Genomic DNA, 18,175 nt, shown 5'->3' with positions numbered 1-18,175 from the left:
AGCGAAACCTCTAATTCGATTTCCATAAAAAGCTTATTTTCAAACTTTGCAACTAAAGAAAGACTGTCCATTATAGTAGTAGGAGATCCTCTCAATGAAAGTACCATTTGTCATGAACTCAAATTATAAAAAACATAATTGATCTTTGTTTAATGTAAATTCCAGCCAGAATACATGGAAAATATAAACTATGGAATAATAAAAACAAGAAATATAGGAGGGGCAGCCACGAAACCACTAAAGGAATATAAGAAGTTGTAGAAGAGAAGAAATTCCATGGTCACATAAACTATGGCCAAAAAGGAAGAAGACGCCAGACGGAGTCACCAAATTCATCTATACCCTTCTCTTTGTATCCATTAGCTTATGTAGCCATCTTCAAAACCCTTAATTATCTTCTAGGCCTATCTCACATCTACACCCTTCTCTTTGTATCCCATAAGCTTATGTAGCCATCTTCAAAACCCTTAATTATCTTCTAAGTCCCATCTCACATCTACACCCTTCTCTTTGTATCCCATCAGCTTATGTAGCCATCTTCAAAACCCTTAATTATCTTCTAGGCCCATCTTACACCTCCAGCCCAAACCTTTTTAGGGCCTATCCCAATATCATTATAGTGTAAATATAGCTGCTCAGTTTTTTGTCAAGAAATTCACTCCTTCCTTCTTTCTTCAGAATAGATAAATTGATAATATTTACGGTTCATATTTAGCATGTGGAAAATGAAATTTAAGTTTAATATATTATCTCTGTTATTATTCTTTTGTTTTGTTTTCCATGTAACTCTTTAATGTGACCAACTCTTTGTTAAAATTTAATGCAAGAAAGCCAGGGGCAAAATATCTAATGTAGGATGCATGTAACATCCCAATTTTCGCTTCTATAATTTGATTAATATTAGGATATGAATTAGCAAGTAAATTGCGATTTAGAGTAATTAAATTATATTGTTTGAGATATAGAGGCACATAAGATTGTAATTTAATGAAATAGAACATGAATTTGAAAAAAATCCCGACCAAAATAAATTAATATTAATTATAATTTTAAAGCATCAAATTATTATTTTATAGAACATGAATACAAAATTAAAAATAGTAAATATTAATCAGTATTGATTTGAATTTAAAGAAATTATTTCATAGTAGTTGAAAGTTATATGATATTATTTGAGTGGAGATAATTTTCTCAAAAGGGATTAAATTTTAAGGATTTGAGAAAAAAATTGTTGAATGATTGAAATTTTATTATATAAATACACATATAATATGATATAAGATATTATGTTACATATAAAGAAGAAAAAAGGGCTTTATAAAATAAAAAGAAAAAAGGGCATAGGAATGGTGTTGGTGGGCCACGGCCCAATTCAAAATGGCAATTGAATTGCCTAGCTCCACACACACCCACGTGAATCTGAATCAGGGAACCTTCGTCTTCTTCCTCTTGTGCGTCGCGGAACACAGTGAGTGAGGGAGAGTGGGAAATTTTGCAGGTGAAGCTCCCTGATAAGATATTGAAAAAATTAATCATTAAATTTTATAATTTTATTAAATTATAATCTAATCCTTAGATTTTAATTTATTGAAATTCAATTCTAATAATTTTACTCGGATATAATTCAGTATCTAAATTTTAACTTTTTAATTCAATTCTCATAATTTTAATAATTTAAAATATTAATTTTTAAATTTTAAAAATAAAATTATAAATATTAAAATTAGGTTGAAATTTAAGGCTAATATTTTAAATTATTAATTTTTTTTTAAATTTTTATACATTTCTCCTGCATGATGTTGAACTCCAAAAGTAGGTCCTTTTCCTGTAACGTGATTTGTAGGCAAACTAAATTTAACAAAACTGCGTCTTGTTTGGTTACGTGAGTTTTGTGATGTGGTTTGGACTTGAAATTCGATTCTCGGCCTTCTTAACTTGAATCCGATATTGAAGAACTAGGTTTGGCTTGATCGGTTTAAATATAAGCAGTTTTGTGACATGGAGCGCAGACATGGAATGTATAGGTATATCGACTGTGATAATGAGGAGATGAATGGTGGGATTCAAGTTCAACTTAGATTCTCTTCCTCCTGGTTCAATAGAACCTACTCATGTGAATATCATTTCCATGTGTTTTATTCCGACCAATAAATTCTTTCTTCCTCAGTTGATAATTTGATTGTTGAATTTTCGGATTCAACTTCAAAATATCATTAACAATAATTTAGTTTATTTTAACGTTACTCCTGAGATTACATGTACTACTATCCTTGATAGAATAGGGCAATGAAGTTTTAGCATTAGCTAATCTCTTTACTCTGGTGTCACCAATTTCTTTATCTTTAGTTCTCTGTTTTGTTTCTCCTCTTTCTTCATATGTCTATTATTTAGTATGGTTCTTTTAGCTGATTTTTTGGAGTCAGATAAGGACGTGCAAGCACAATAATCACCTTTACTTCCATCTTGCCAGACGTACGCACTGAATCCAGTATTTCCCCTTTCCAAAGGCAATATCTTTGTCGTCCAATCCAATGGTCGGTTTGGCAGAGTCATATATGAAGGACGGGAAAATGTTTCATTTTGAATTTGATTGCTAGAATAGAAAGCTTCAAATTATTATGAAAACTTTGAACAGTCCAGGACACAACAGGCCAACTTGAGATGGAAATTTTTTCTGAGCTTCTTTGCTAGAACGATCAACATAACATTCAACAAGACCCTAATAACTCCCCTAGATACCCCTGACTTTTCTTTCACGTCTCTTTCTCTAAGTCTCCCCATCCCATCTTCCAAGTCAACTTGCGTATCAAGTGGTTCAAGTAGGAACAGTAGGTTATATAAGTGGAAACATGATAAATCCAAACTAAATCATTATTAGTGTTTTGTTCAAGAAGTGGGGGATTATGGCTCTAGTTTTTGAGTTTCATTTCCTCTTGATTTCTCTCCTCCTCCTTTTATCAGCTAGGTATGGATACGTGAGCTATGGTGAGTGTCCTGCATCATTTCACTATGGAGAACTTGGGAGCATCCAGTTCCCTTTAACCAAAGTTGAAAGGCCAGACTGTGGCTTAATGATGGTACATAACTGTGATGATCCAAATCCAGATTCAAATAAAATGATTGAACTAGAGAAGAAGAATCAAAGACCATTCTTGGTGCTTACTGGCGTCACTCCACAGCCACCTATCATTACAGTTTTTGATCCAGATCTACACGATCGCTTGTGATCCAATGATTCTTGTGAAGCCTTCAACCATAATATCACAATTGCTGCAAACTCACCTTTGATTTCTTTTGATGTCAAATACAACATAACATTGTTTAAATGCCACCACCACCTCAATGTTAGCCCCCCCCCCCCACCTGTTTTATTAAACATTGCTGTGCTACCTTTGATATCTATTATCAAAGCAAACTCGATGATCTTAATCATGACCAAGAAAGCTATTTCTCAGCGTGCTCAACTCTTGTGCTTCCAAAAAAAAAAAGACCTGCCTGATAGCATAGACCTTCAATCATTCGTATCTGCTCAAATAGTTCTTGAGGTACGATTATCTGATGCTTGTGACAGCCACGAAGGAGGCCAGTGTCGACTTGACCGTAACAACAACTTTTACTGCATCAAAGGTATACTCCAAGAACAATCCTTATGCGTGTTATTCCAAAATGATGGGTTCTTTATGAATTTTGAGACTTTACCTACTAATTTTTTGAGGATATGTGAAATTGTTCACTGATGATTTAATAAAGTCCTTAACATGTTTGTACTCATTTGTGGCTTTATGTAATTGCTTCTGAATTGAAGTATTTTCCTGATAATCTATGGAAAAAGCTGACCTTTCTTGCTAGCTTCATTATATATTTGATATATTTTTTACTTAGAAATGGTTGAATCTGAAATTAAAATTTTTTGCCCTCCACATGCTCCTTGAACTCCCTTACCTTCCCAGCCTAACTCATCCCAAATACATCTTCAAGTTTTGGCTCTCAACTAATTTAGTCTTATACTTTATGATTGTTATAGTGTTTGCCTCAAACTATTTTCTTCTTTTGATTGACGGGAGGAAGATTTGGAAACTGGCACTGGCACTTGGGCTAGGTAATGCATGCAATGTTTTTATTCTTTTTCAACTATTAGTCTTCAAATTTGATCATTATCTTATTTTCTATCCAATTCTCTTATCTTCCGATTATGTTTTAGGGAAATTCATCCTAGCTAATTTCTATCATTAAAATATTTTGGTCTTGATCCTTTTTTTTGTTGTTTTCTGATGTGAATATGTTGTGTTCTAATCCAAATATAACTCACATTACAGTTATTAACTTTTATCCTAACTTTTTTTTTGCAAATCTCAGTTTATTCTAACTTCAGTTTTGCAACTTCTAATCTAAATTCATTGCTTGTTCTTGATTTTAAACACTATCGTATTAAAAGTGGTAGCTCTACTCTTGCAGGTTTACTTATCGGACTTTTAGGAATTTTGATAAGTTGGTGGCTATTAAGGCGGCATTACAAACGAAAATGTCCATCTTCAGACGTCCAATTGCAATTGACAAGAAATAATGCAATTGATCCATACTCCCATGTAGAAGGTAGAAGAACCTACTTAGGGGTACTCCTTTTCTCTTGCGAGGAGCTTGAGTAAGCAACGAATAATTTTGATCATTCAAGAGAATTGAGGAATGGAGGCTTTGGCTCGGTTTACTATGGTAGTTCACTTATGATAATGCTCTTTCTTCTAAAACATACAGATTATCTATTAACTTGTCTTTTAAGAAGATAGGGGTTCCTTTGATTTCCTTGCCAGATTATCTATTTCTCTTAGGGGAGAAGCATGAGAAATATGTGTTTTGTGTAGAGAGTTATTTATAATAGACAAGGGTATTATTATAAACACAATTCCACTCCACTTGGTACATTAAAATAGAGATTCAACATAGAATAAACGAATTCAAATTATCATGTCATATGTCTTCCACTAGTTCATAACTTGAGGTTTTTGATTTTAATAAACCAGGAAGACTTGGAGATGGACAGGAAGTTGCAGTTAAGCACCCATATGAGCACAACTATCGAAAAGTAGAACAATTCATGAATGAAATTGAGATGCTAACTCGTTTGTGCCATCCAAATCTTGTATATCTTTATGGTTGCACTTCACACCATAGCTGTCAACTCCTCCTTGTGTATGAATACACACCAAACAAAACAGTTTCTTGTCATCTCCATGGTGAACTAGCAAGTCATGGTTTACTACCCTGGCCTAGAAGAATCAAGATTACTATATAAATGTAATTGCATTGGCTTTTCTCCATGCGTCCGATATCATTCATCGGGATGTCAAAATTAACAATATCCTCCTTGACAACAACTACTAAGTCAAGGTTGCAGATTTTGGGCTTTCAAGCTTGTTTCCTGATGATGTCACCCATGTTTCCACAGCTCCACAAGGAACACTTGGTTATGTTGACCCAGACTATCACTTATGCTATCAGCTTACAAGAAAAAGTGATGTGTATAGTTTTGGGATTGTGCTTATTAAGTTGATATCATCAATGTCAGTAGTTAATATGCATAGGCCTAGAGGTGAGATAAATCTAGCAAATCTAGCCATAAAGAAGATTCAGAAAAGCTCATTTAGGGAGCTGGTGGATCCTTCCCTTAGTTTTGAGTCAGATAATGAGGTGAGGAGGATGATAGTTTCAGTGGCAGAGTTGGCTTTTCAATATCTACAAAAGGAAAAGGAATTAAGACCTTCTATGGATGAGGTTTTGGAGATTTTAAGGAGAATTGAGAGTGGGAATAAGGACTTTAATCATATAGAAGAAGTGGATGTTGATGGAGCTATTGGTATATCACATAGTGGTTTTATAGATCCATCATTACCATCCTCACGTAGATTGATTTGGTGAAAAGTATGAAGTCATTGCCTTCACCTATAGCTGTGATTGATAAATGGCATAGTGAATCAGCTATAACTTTTGGGGAATGCTAAATAATCACTTATTAACGATCTTAGTTACGACAAAGGTTGAGAGTGTAGATATAAATGAAAAGTTCACAGGTAAGTTCTATTTGTAAGAGATAATTATATTTTGATATTAAGTTGATTATATTTGAATTAAATTGATTATAATAACAATCAGATTTACTTGGGTAACTCCCAATTCATACCAATTATATTATTGTATAATAGTTATTCATCTTTTTACTTACAAAAACAAGTTAGCCAAATCTTTTTTAAGTAGTTTGTATATCATTACCATTTTAATGATACAAACTACATTTAATTATTTTTTAAAATTTTTACAAACTAGTTACAAGTATTTGACGACTTAAATTGTAGGGTGTATAAACTTAGGGAAAATCACAATGAAGGACCTCTGGAGGATTTTGTTTACCAAGAAGGACCAAATAATTTGAATTCACACAGCAGGGCTAATAGACTAAAATGTAATTAATTTTTAGTATGAAAAGACAAAACTGCTCCTCAATTTTTTTTTAAAAAACCTCCTTATTGGCACTGGCCATCGGAGCTTTGGTGCTGGTGGCTAGACCACCTCACTAGACCAGTCATTGGATCTCCAACACTAGTGGTTGGACTGCCACCAGAGCTTCGGCACCTATCACCTGACCAACGAGGGAGACAAATTAATTTTTTTTTTAGGTAGCCAAGGTGAGGTTTGAAACTACATCCTCTTGATCACCAAAAAAATAGTTAACCATTAGGCTAACAAATCTTTTCAATCATATAATGCAAATCTTTATATATATATATATATATATATAAAACTTTGTTTTCACTTTGCATGCCAAAATTTACTAGGAGCCCAATGGTTACTTATCATTTTACAAATAACTACTTGCTAAATTACAATTGAGACTTGTTAAAAAATTTAATATGCACTGATTTTTATAAATGCTTACTCGTTGTTATTACTAGGAATGACAACTCCCCATTAGCAATGTAACAAATAAATATCTGTGAGATGACAAGTCTCATTTTTAGCTTTGAAAATTTCTCTTGATAATTTGATAAGTAAGTTTTAATCAAATAACAAGTTCATATAAACTTTTGACACATAAGTTTTTGGTAATAAAAATAAGTAAACATTTAAAAAATCACTCTATATTAAATTTCTTTACCAAGTCCCTATTGATAATTTAATAAGTAAAAATTTATGAAATGATAAATCCCGTTATCAACTTTGAAAATTCCTCTTGATGACAATTTGATAAGAAATTTTGGTGAAATAAAAAATTCATATAAGCTTTTGACATATGAGCTTTTGGTAATAAAGACAAATAAACATTTAAAAAAATCACTCTATATTAAATTTCTTTAACAAGTCCCCATTAATAATTCAACAAGTATCCATTTGTAAAATGACAAGTCTTGTTACTAATTTTAAAAATTTCTCTTGATAATTTGATAAGTAAATTTTGTAAAATAATAAGTTTATGTAAGCTTTTAACATGTAAGCTTTTGATAATAAAAACAAGTAAAAATTTAAAAAATCACTCCACAATAAATTTCTTTAACAAGTCGCTATTGTTAATTTAACAAGTAACTATTTGTGAAATAACAAATCCCATTATTAACATTAAAAATTTTTCTTGATAATTTAACAAGTAAATTTTAGCTAAATAATAAGTTTACAAAAGCTTTTGAAATGTAAGCTTTTGGTTATAAAAATAAGTAAATATTTATAAAAGTCAATGCATATTAAATTTTGTAACAAATCCTATTAGTAATTTAACAAATAATTATTTATAAAATAACAAATAACCATTAAGCTCCTGATAAATATTGGCTTGAAAAGTAAAAAAAAGAGTGTAAAATATGTATAAAGATTTGCATTATTCATTTAACAAGTTTATATTGGTGTATCAAAATCTTATGCGAACTTTTTATTTTACTAAAATTTATTTATCAAATTATTAAGAGAAATTTTCAATGCTAGTAAGGAGATTTGTCATTTCATAAATGATTAGTTATTAAATTACCAAGGGAAACTTGTCATTATTGGTAATAAAAAATAAGCAAATATTTATAAAAATAAGTTCATATTAAATTTTTTGATAAGTTCTATTAGTAATTTAACAAGTAACTATTTGTAAAATCATAAATAACTATTACGCTCTTGATAAGTATTGGCATGAAAGTAAAAGAAAACTTGTCATTACTAGCAATAAAAACAAGTAAATATTTATAAAAACAAGTTCATATTAAATTTTTTAACAAGTTTCATTAGTAATTTAATAAGTAATCATTTATAAAATCATAAGTAACCATTAAGCTCTTGATAAGTATTGGCATGAAAGTGAAAACAGAGTTTAAAATATGATGGGACTTGTTATTTCATAAATAGTTATTTATTAAATTATCAATGGGAACTTATTAAACAAATTTAATATGGAGTAGTTTTTATAAATATTTACTTGTTTTTATTACTAAAAGCTTACATATCAAAAGCTTATATGAACTTGTTGTTTTATTAAAATTTACTTATAAAAAATCAAGAGAAATTTTCAAAGCTAGTATTGGGACTTGTCATTTTACAAATAGTTACTTGTTAAATTATCAATGGAAACTTGTTAAAAAAATTAAAAAATTTAATATGAGGTAATTTTTTTAAAATATTTACTTATTTTTATTACCAAAAGCTTACATGTTAAAAGCTTATATGAAATTAAAAAATTATATGATCTTTAAATATACCTATATTCTTCTATCTAAAATAATCTCCTTCAATATCTTCAAAATTAGATTAAAAAAATCTACACAAATAAAATTAAATTAAATAGTAAATGTGTAAAAATATTAAAGATATCATTTACACATTAAAACTCAAGATTTAGTTAGTTAAAATCTCAAAATTAAAAATTGGCTAATAACATTAAATAATATCCCATTAAACTCAATTAGCCTTAAATAAATATTTCAAATTCTAAATTAAAAGAATAAAAATGTATAAAATTATCATTTATCAATTGCTCTACACTTAGACTTTTACGCTTCTCGGTAAAACTTAAATCTTAAAATTTAAGAAAAGGAAATGTGGAAGTAAAAAATAAAAAAAAAACAATCAAAGCTCTTTAAAACTTTAACACTCTAATTAACCTCTCTTATATCCAAAATAATAAGTATCATGACAATTTCATTTGGCAAGAATGAATCAAGCAATAGTCCCTTACAAAGGAGTGTTTAACTCTCAACTCTTAAGTGTTTATAGGTAAGTATTTCACTCAAATTTTCTTATCAAAACTTTATTATCATAGGTTTGTTTTTCATCTAAGTCTTCACTATCTATGTCATATGCAATGTAAGAACTAAAAAGACTTTATTTTAGATTATAATGGGGTTTAGGTAACGGTATGATATAAAAATAGGGAAAAGAAATGCTAATGAACTTTAGGAGCATAAAAAGCATCTTTTAAATAAAATATATAAAAAAAAGAAACAAAATAAATTAATTTGAAATTTATTTTTCTCTTCTTCTTCTTTTTTTCTTGGCTCTTTTTCTTTTCTTTTTTGCCTTTTCATTTTCTTTTCTTTTTTTTGGATTTTTTCTTTTTTTTTTTGGCTTTTTGCCTTTTACATTCTCTTTTTTCTTTCTTTCACCTTTTTTGCCCCCCTTTTTTTTCAAAATAATCCAAATCTCTCTTCAAACATATTCTTTCATTCAAACAAATTTAGTGATATGCTTTTCATTATCTAAAGTGAAGTGAGGAAAATGAAAGGGGGAAAAGTATTTTATTGGTTATGTTTTCAATTGGCTAAATTTTTTTTTTTAAAAGTCTAAATTCAAAGTGGCTAACAAGGGATAAAATTGCATGGAACAGCTATTTGGCTAAGAAGTTTTAAAGAAAAGAATGCTTAAATTATCTTCATACAAAGTATATATAATTATAGTCTCAACTAAGAATTAAAACAAGTTTTAGAGTAAGAATAGTAATGGAAGAATATACAGAAGAAAAGAATAATATTAGGCCCAAATTCTCACAAGCTAATGACTATTATATTAATTCATTGAAACCAAATTCATTGCCACTTAACTTAAATTCAAGACACAAGATCAATTATTTATCATGCTTGAATGTATCCAAGCTAAAATTGCCTTAAATTTGCAACTTCACACCAAGAAGAGACTAAAAATATTTTTAAAAAAATGCAAGAAAACACCCAAATTTTTTTTTTTACTTTTCAAAATAAAGACAAGTCCTTTCCCCCACACTTAAATCTTACATTGTCATCAATGCAACTCAATTTAGAATAATCTAATCAATCCAATAATAGAATATAAAATGTAAGGTAAAAGTGAAAGGAGAAGAAATAACTAAATAATTTAAATCTCTATAAGCTTTTTGTAACAGACCTAATTTTTGCCAAATTTTTTTCAAAAGAAAACCTCCCCCTTTTATTTTTATAAATAAATATTTTTCTTAAAAATGTACCTATTTAAACAAAGTAACATCAAGATTAACAATCACCACTGGACTTAGGACAGATGGGGCCCAATAAATAATTTGTAGCAAGTCCAGGGTTCAATAACAGTTTATAGATATAATCAACTCTACTCAACCTACATTTTTCTTATACCATTAATATGTACAATCCAAAATAAATGGGCTTAGCCTAATAGAAAAACCATGGTTCAGATTGACGTGTTTAAAAGTTATCCAACTCAAACAAAAAGATTAAGTAGTTATAGTCAAATAACCTATAACAATTATCCAAAATAAAATTTATAAGGGTCCATAGGTCATGACAATTATAATTATAAAATAAACAAAAAAACCACATGCCAAGCCGAGAGAGGGGAGCCTAAGCTCACTTCTTCAGTGCCTTCCCTATGGCTCCACTTGATTGCTCACCTAAAAATGATAAAAAGTAACATGTGAGATTAAAAATCTCAGTAACAGTTGGTTATTCTAACATATACCAATATAATTCTTGAAATCAATTTGCAAACATATCCATAGATATACATATGCATTTCACAATCAATACATAAGACAAGAAGATGCAATATTCACAATTTTATAACAAATTTTAAATCAATGTCAAATTAAAACAATAGTGATACATTTCCCAACCTCACCCTTATGTCTCCCAACTCCCCTATTACCGCTAGCTGGAGTCTAAACTGAGATTATACCCGGCCAAAGGTACATTATCGTCAGAATAGGACTCCCCTCCTTAAAAGAAGGTGCCTATCATCTCAAAATGTCAGAGACATTGAGAACTACAAGAAAAAGACGAACCACTATGCATGTAGTGGAGGCAAACCACGCGATATAATATTCAATCATCAATCCCAAACAAACAATCATATTACTAGTCACCCTTATTACCTCTTTTGTATCACATAAAATAAATGTCACATTTCACAATAAGATCACACAAGTATTAATATATATATATACACACACCCACACACAATACTAAAAACCAGTATCTCGATATATGAAAGGATATTCTAATGTTACCTCTTCTCCAAGCTATAACTAACTTAAACGTGTAGGGAACTTCTCAACCACGATAATAGATTAATCTACGACATCGAATGATATGAATACCATTAGATATATATATAAATATATATATTGAAATTTATCAATTAAATATAAAATTCAACTAAACTTCTCAAATTTACAATCATATCCTTCCAATTTAAATCCCTCCGATAAAAATCCAAAATTAAATTAAATTAACTTATCTAAATCCCAAAAACATAATTTAATCACTATAGGCATCCTATACAATAGAGATCACATTTTTATAGTTAAAAACTTAATTTTAAACTCTCAAATCAATGAATAGAACAAATCTAAACCGATATAATTTAAGTACTAATTTATCTCTACTAATTAATAGTTTTCGTTGTTAAAAGCCAATACTTACCCTAAGTTTAAACTTTAAAATTCGCTCCACTTGTCAAAATTTTACTATCATTAGAAAGCTCTAGACGAGGAGAGAAATATTTATAAAAGGAGTTTTGATAATAGGAATAGTTTTGAACATTAAATCTTACCTCAAAATCCCTTCAAATCCCTTGTCTTCTCCTTTCCTTCTCCTTCTCTCTCTATCTCTCTCTCTCTTTCTCTCTTTCTCTTGTGTACAAATGAGCAAGGGAAAGTAAATTTGACTATTATATACTCCCTTTTCCACCACCTCTCTTCAAATATTATTATTATAACATATAATTTTTTTTGGTTTACCTTATGCCACATCCCTCCTACTCATTATTATTATTATTATAACTTAACACTTAAGTTAACAAGCCTTAAAACCCCCTTTTTAAAAAAAACACATTTTAATATAAAATTATATTCTATGTTAAACTAAAAAAAAATCTTTTAATTAATTTCTTTATCTTCAAACATTCTTTCTATTTTTTTTAATTCTAATTAACTCTAAAATTAAAGTAGAATGTTATACTTTTAAAGTTAAAATTTTCATCTCTAGTTAAGAATAGATACTTGTTCAAAATTTTCTTCTATCTAAGCTCATCTAAAAGCATAAACCACTAAGAGAATCTTCCCTAATAGAATGGGAACAACCAAAAGTCACAATAAAGGATGCACAACAAAGTTTATACAAATGAGACATCAAGCGCTATCTATATATGAAACAACCAATAAAATCAAGTAGATTCTCATCAATAAGAGTCAGCTTTTGGAAAAGGAGCTATCGGCACCCTCCCTTTATCTGGTTGGAGGTCAGATGACAATATCTCCATTAAAGATGGCCTCAATGTAGTAAAAGGAATTTTTTTAATCATAGGTACCTGCTTATGAAGCTCAATAAAAACAATAAAATCCTCCACACAAGCACCGTCAGAGTCATAATGCATAATATAATTAATAATTACATGACTCTTAGTATTATCAACACTATCACAAAAGGCCACAGGGATGACAAAATCAATGCTATTTAGACGATCAATTGAATGCATGATATCATAAGTATCATCATAATCAGAAGGTTCAACACAAATAAATGAGCAAATAGCCTCAATAGAATTAATATAGTCAAGTAGATCATTATACTCAATAGAGTTTATGCAATAAGAAGATCCACAGAATCATCAAAGCTTAAATCATCATAGTATAGTGGTGAGTATTCTCACCTGTCACGCGGGCAACCTAGGTTTGATCCCTAGTAACAGAGCCAAAATTTTGGCACTATTGTCGAATAGTATTAAAATTAATAAAAAAATAGATTTTATAATAGAACGCAACTTAGGTCATCTCTTTAAGAGTCAATAGATTAAGTATTTGAATTAGGATTATGAAAAGTTAAATAATAGGAGAATTTTTAGGGTAAAAGAGCAAAAATACTTACAAAGTGGTTAGCCAGGGGCATCTAGTATCCTAAAGTAAGGAAAAGTATATAAATACCTATAATGTTAATAAGTGGGTGTAAAAGTGATCAAATTATTAACTTTGACCTAATACCATTAACTTTGACCGTTAAATGATGACTGTGCATGTCACATGTCAGTCTTTGCTGATGTGGACTAATAAAGGGATAAAAATACCTACGAAGTTGTCGGCTAGGGACAAAAATACTCATAATATTACCAGAGTTGGCATAAAAGTGACTAATCTATGAAATCTCTTAAATGTTAATCATTTAACTGACATGAAGTAAAAGTTGATCATTTTTCACTGATATGGATAAAAAAAATTCAAATGAAATTCTCTGGAGGTTAATCGGTCATTGTATGAATATGATATGAGAAAATATTATTTTGACTGAATATCAAATTAAATCGCTTGTTTCTTTGTAGCAGTGGCAAAAATCATTTAAAAATTTTAAACCTATCATGAATGAAATTGCTTAAGGTTGTGACAATGTTCTTAAGGTAGTGCGACGTAGAAGGTGTGCTCAGTCTCGATATTCAATTGTGTACAACCTATCTCACCATGTTGAATCTTAGGTTTTGTAGACAAAAAAAAATGAGTGGAGAGGGAGAGAGAAAGGAGGCAAGATACATGACAATGGAAAGAAACCATGCAGCATGAATTTTAGTGGATTGGTCACTATTGCACTCACTAAAGTAACATTATGAGTACTCATATGATGATCGTTCAACATCTATAAAACTTTATCTGGGAATGTTTTTTGTTTACATCAGGAAAAAATAATTAACTTCTGCTTAGATGTCAGCTAAACAGTCAACATTTAAGAGATTTGATGAATTAATCACCTTTGCATCAATTTTGATAACGTTATGGGTATTTTTATTCTTGACCGACTACTTCATTATTAGTCTACATCAACAAAGATTGACATGTGGCATGCAAAGTCAGCATTTAGCTGTCAAAGTTAACGACGTTAAATCAAAGTTAACGATTTGATCATTTTTGCACTCATTCATGTAACATTATGAGTATTTATACCCTTATGATATTAGGTGCCCTTAGTTGATTACTTTGTGAGTATTTTTATCTCTTTTTCCTTTTTTATGAAAAATTAATTTAAAAAAATAAATTAAAATTAAATAAATAAAGCAAGTTTAACTAAGAAAATTATCAATTATAAACAACGCAATCAATTACAACTCAATAACCCTAACTTAATCTTTTTCATCCACAAAATAAATTAATTTTATTTAACTTTATTATTTTTGTTTTATTATATATTTACCAAATTATCATTCAAGAATTAAATAAAAAATTAAATTATAGATTAATTAAAATCTCACTTAACTTATAACTTAATAACTATTCTAAGTTAGCCATACTAAAAACAAAATATGAGTAATCACTCAAATCAGGCCAAATTACTATTATGATGCTATATCAATCAATTACAACAAGTAAAATTTTAGATAAAATTTATAACCCAAAAAATATACAATAAAGCTATTCTAATCAGTAATAGCAATTAAATAATAAAATTTAAAGGTAGGGAGAAGAAGAGTAAATTAAAATAAAATCTTTCATAAATATCAAAAATTTTTAATTACAACTTAAGGTCATGATTTATGATTGCTCATATCAAAAAAATTAACTCTTCATAAAATTAAAAACCAAACAGCACCAGCTAAACACAAGAGCATGAAAAACCATAGCTGAAAGTGAATGACGATGAAGAGAAAATCGCGTTCGTTGCCTCTCCAATATAATCCCGCCGCCCATAGTTCCTTCTTCTATAAAGTGATGCGTCTCCTATGCGTCATGTGCTGCCCCTTTTATTAAATAAACCTAATAATTTAATCAAATTGACAAAGCTACTCTTAATAATCCTAATTGATAATCACATTAAAAACTCTAAAATAAATATAAACAAAATTTCTAAAATTTAATTCTTGACTTGATATTCAATTATGCCCATATTTTTCTATCTAAAATAATCTCCATCAATATCTTCAAAATTAGATCCAAAAAATATACACAAATAAAAAAAATTAAATAGAAAATATGTAAAAATATCAAAGATATCATTTATAATTTAAAACTCAAGATTTAGTTAGTTAAAATCTCAAAATTAAAAATTAGCTAATAAAATTAAATAATATCCAATCAAACTCAAATACCCTCAAATAAATATTTAAAATTCTAAGTTAAAAGGATAACAATATATAAAATTATCATTTATCACTGATTGGATAATTCAGTTCGGTTCGAGTTTCAAAATACTAGTATAAAGTTTCATCTCATGAGATGTTTGACAATTGACATGTTGGCATCCTACATGGCAATCTAGTCCCACATGGAAATACATGTGGCATCCAACATGGAAGCCATGTCATCAAGAAAGCAAAAGCCACATCATCTAAGTGTAAGAAAGTCCAAGTTGAGAAATTCAAATTCAAGAGCATACAACAAGTATTGGGGGCTCAAATCATCATATTAGGACTGACATAAAAAATTAAGAGGCAAAAGGATTTTAGATTTATTTAATAAAATGTTTACCCTGTAAAACAGAAAGCAAAGAACAAATTTAAACTATTTATTTTTTTACTTTTGAAATGAAATAACATGATTTTTATAGATACACATTGATGATACAATTTATAAGAGCCCCACAAGCCAATTGAAATTATGTGATTTTGGGCAGTGCTGCTGTTTCAGCAGTAAATTCGGACGTATATTCACTGCATAATTTTACTATTTCTTTTTTATTTTGTAAGATATAAACTACATAATAAAAATAAAAAAATGACAATAAATTTCTTTTAAATTATGTAAATGATATTTTGGTCTTTAAAATGTCTTAATTTCCCTATAGTCCTTAATTAGGGACTTTTCTGTCATTAAAAATTAATATAAATAATCAAATTATCTTTAATTCAAATATTTATTGTTATTCACAAGTTTTTTATTTTTTTGAAATTCAACTTTTCTCTTTAAAATTGTAAAAATTTAATAGTAATTTATAAGTTTACATTTAAAATTATAATATTTCTCAAGTGTTGCAAGTAAAATGTTTCTAGCTGCCAAGTAAAAAAATTAAGACGGTGTAAACCTGCTACCTATTAATGCTGCCGGTGCCGGCTAAAATGTTTCTGGCTGCCAAGTAAAACTAGGTATGATTGTCCATTCGTTCATTTTCAAACAAAAAAAATGTTTATAAATATTCGCCCATTAAAGACAATTATATTTGAGATGTGTTCGGATATTAAATGTAAATACTTCTTTCAAGAGGAATTTGAACCCTAGTTCACTGAGTTATAAGGGATTAGCTCATTCTGCTACACCTAACTCCCATTTGTTCATTGTTTGTTTCATTTTTTATTTTATAGCCCGATATCTTGAAAAACCTGAGATATTACCACCTTCTGTCCAGACTAATTCGGACCCCCATGAGACTATTTTTACCAACAATAGCCGCACAGATATTTTAGAGATATTCTTGACATATTTATTTAATGCGATTGTATATTTCTAAACTTAAAAAGCTCTCAAAATAAGTTGATTCAATTCTTTCAACCAGTTCAACTAAGCCTTCTTGGTATTATGCATTCCCTTCTCTAATTTAATTTCTCTACTTTAATATTCCCATCAAATCTGAGCTGATAGTTAGTATTATTTTTCTTTGCGTTTTAACAGACGAAAATCCCGACTCTAATTCCATATTTAATGTCAGCTACACGTGCGGAATTTTCTGGAATTTCCAATCTCCTTGCCAATATCTTACGCGGTCTAACAAGCTGCAAATGTTAAATACACTATGAACATTGACTTTGAAAAGATGTGAGGTTTTTGAATGGTCAAAGAGTCAACCAAAACACGGCATGCATTTGGGTGATTGCATCATTGCAGTTAAATAAAATCTGTTACGCACTATGGCTTTTGGTGGAGTGGCGGACATAGTTATGACCACAAGCTAGGTTTAATTCTCCGAAAAGATACTTTTTGAACAAAGGCGTGTATTGGAGGGAATTGTTTGGTATGGTCAAGGTCAACAAATTGTCTTTATTAACGATGCCCTAGTAAAAGATTGGAATATCAAAATAGCTATATATTTGATTTAGTTTAGTCATAAGTTTCAAGTTTAACCTTTGGATATGCAACCACGATTCAATTTTTGATAGGAGGAATGACTTTCAAAAAGATGTATTCATAAAATACTGACCAAATTAGTCTAAATCAAAAATTTGAGATACCATATAGTAAAAGCAGAGGTGGAGCCACATGCAAGATTACATGTACGGGAATATAAGTTGTCACTTCTTTTTTTTTTTTTATAGTATAATGAGTGTATTCTGTTGAGAACAAATATTATTTTCTTTGAGATATTGAGAGTAAAGGATAAATCTCTCCTAAAAAGTAACACATACCAAAGTTGGGAATCGAACCACTAGCTACTTGTTCAATAAGTAACAAGAATTTTTATCATTTATGTCAATTTTAGTTGGTAAAAGTTTTTATATTTTGCATCCCCTCCTTTTTTTAATATTTTTTACCTTTTATTTTAATATTTTAAATTTTATACCCGTGTTATGCTACTTTTTAATCCAAATCTAAAAAAATAAATTTTTTAACTCCAATCACAGTAAATTTTTTAACTCACAATTTCACCATACTCAAACACAAAGGTTGCTTAATAAAAAATTATTTCGCCCAATCCAAATTATAAGATAATTTTAAAAAAATTCTATTATCTCAAAATATAAGATAATTTAATAAAAGTAAAGTTTTATTAATTATATTTTT

At 29.2% G+C, this 18,175-nt stretch overlaps 1 pseudogene; it reads left to right on the top strand.

The window, feature by feature from the left end:
- Positions 1-1,191: 1,191 nt before the first annotated feature.
- LOC129321504 (LEAF RUST 10 DISEASE-RESISTANCE LOCUS RECEPTOR-LIKE PROTEIN KINASE-like 1.1) lies at positions 1,192-6,075 on the top strand (annotated as a pseudogene).
- Positions 6,076-18,175: the final 12,100 nt, after the last annotated feature.

Source organism: Prosopis cineraria, unplaced genomic scaffold (assembly GCF_029017545.1).
Source record: "Prosopis cineraria cultivar Desert tree isolate PC_DT_omini unplaced genomic scaffold, ASM2901754v1 PC10, whole genome shotgun sequence".
Classification (NCBI taxonomy): domain Eukaryota; kingdom Viridiplantae; phylum Streptophyta; class Magnoliopsida; order Fabales; family Fabaceae; genus Prosopis; species Prosopis cineraria.
The sequence above is the reverse complement of the archived record's forward strand: the minus strand, read 5'-3'. Positions and strand labels throughout refer to the sequence as shown.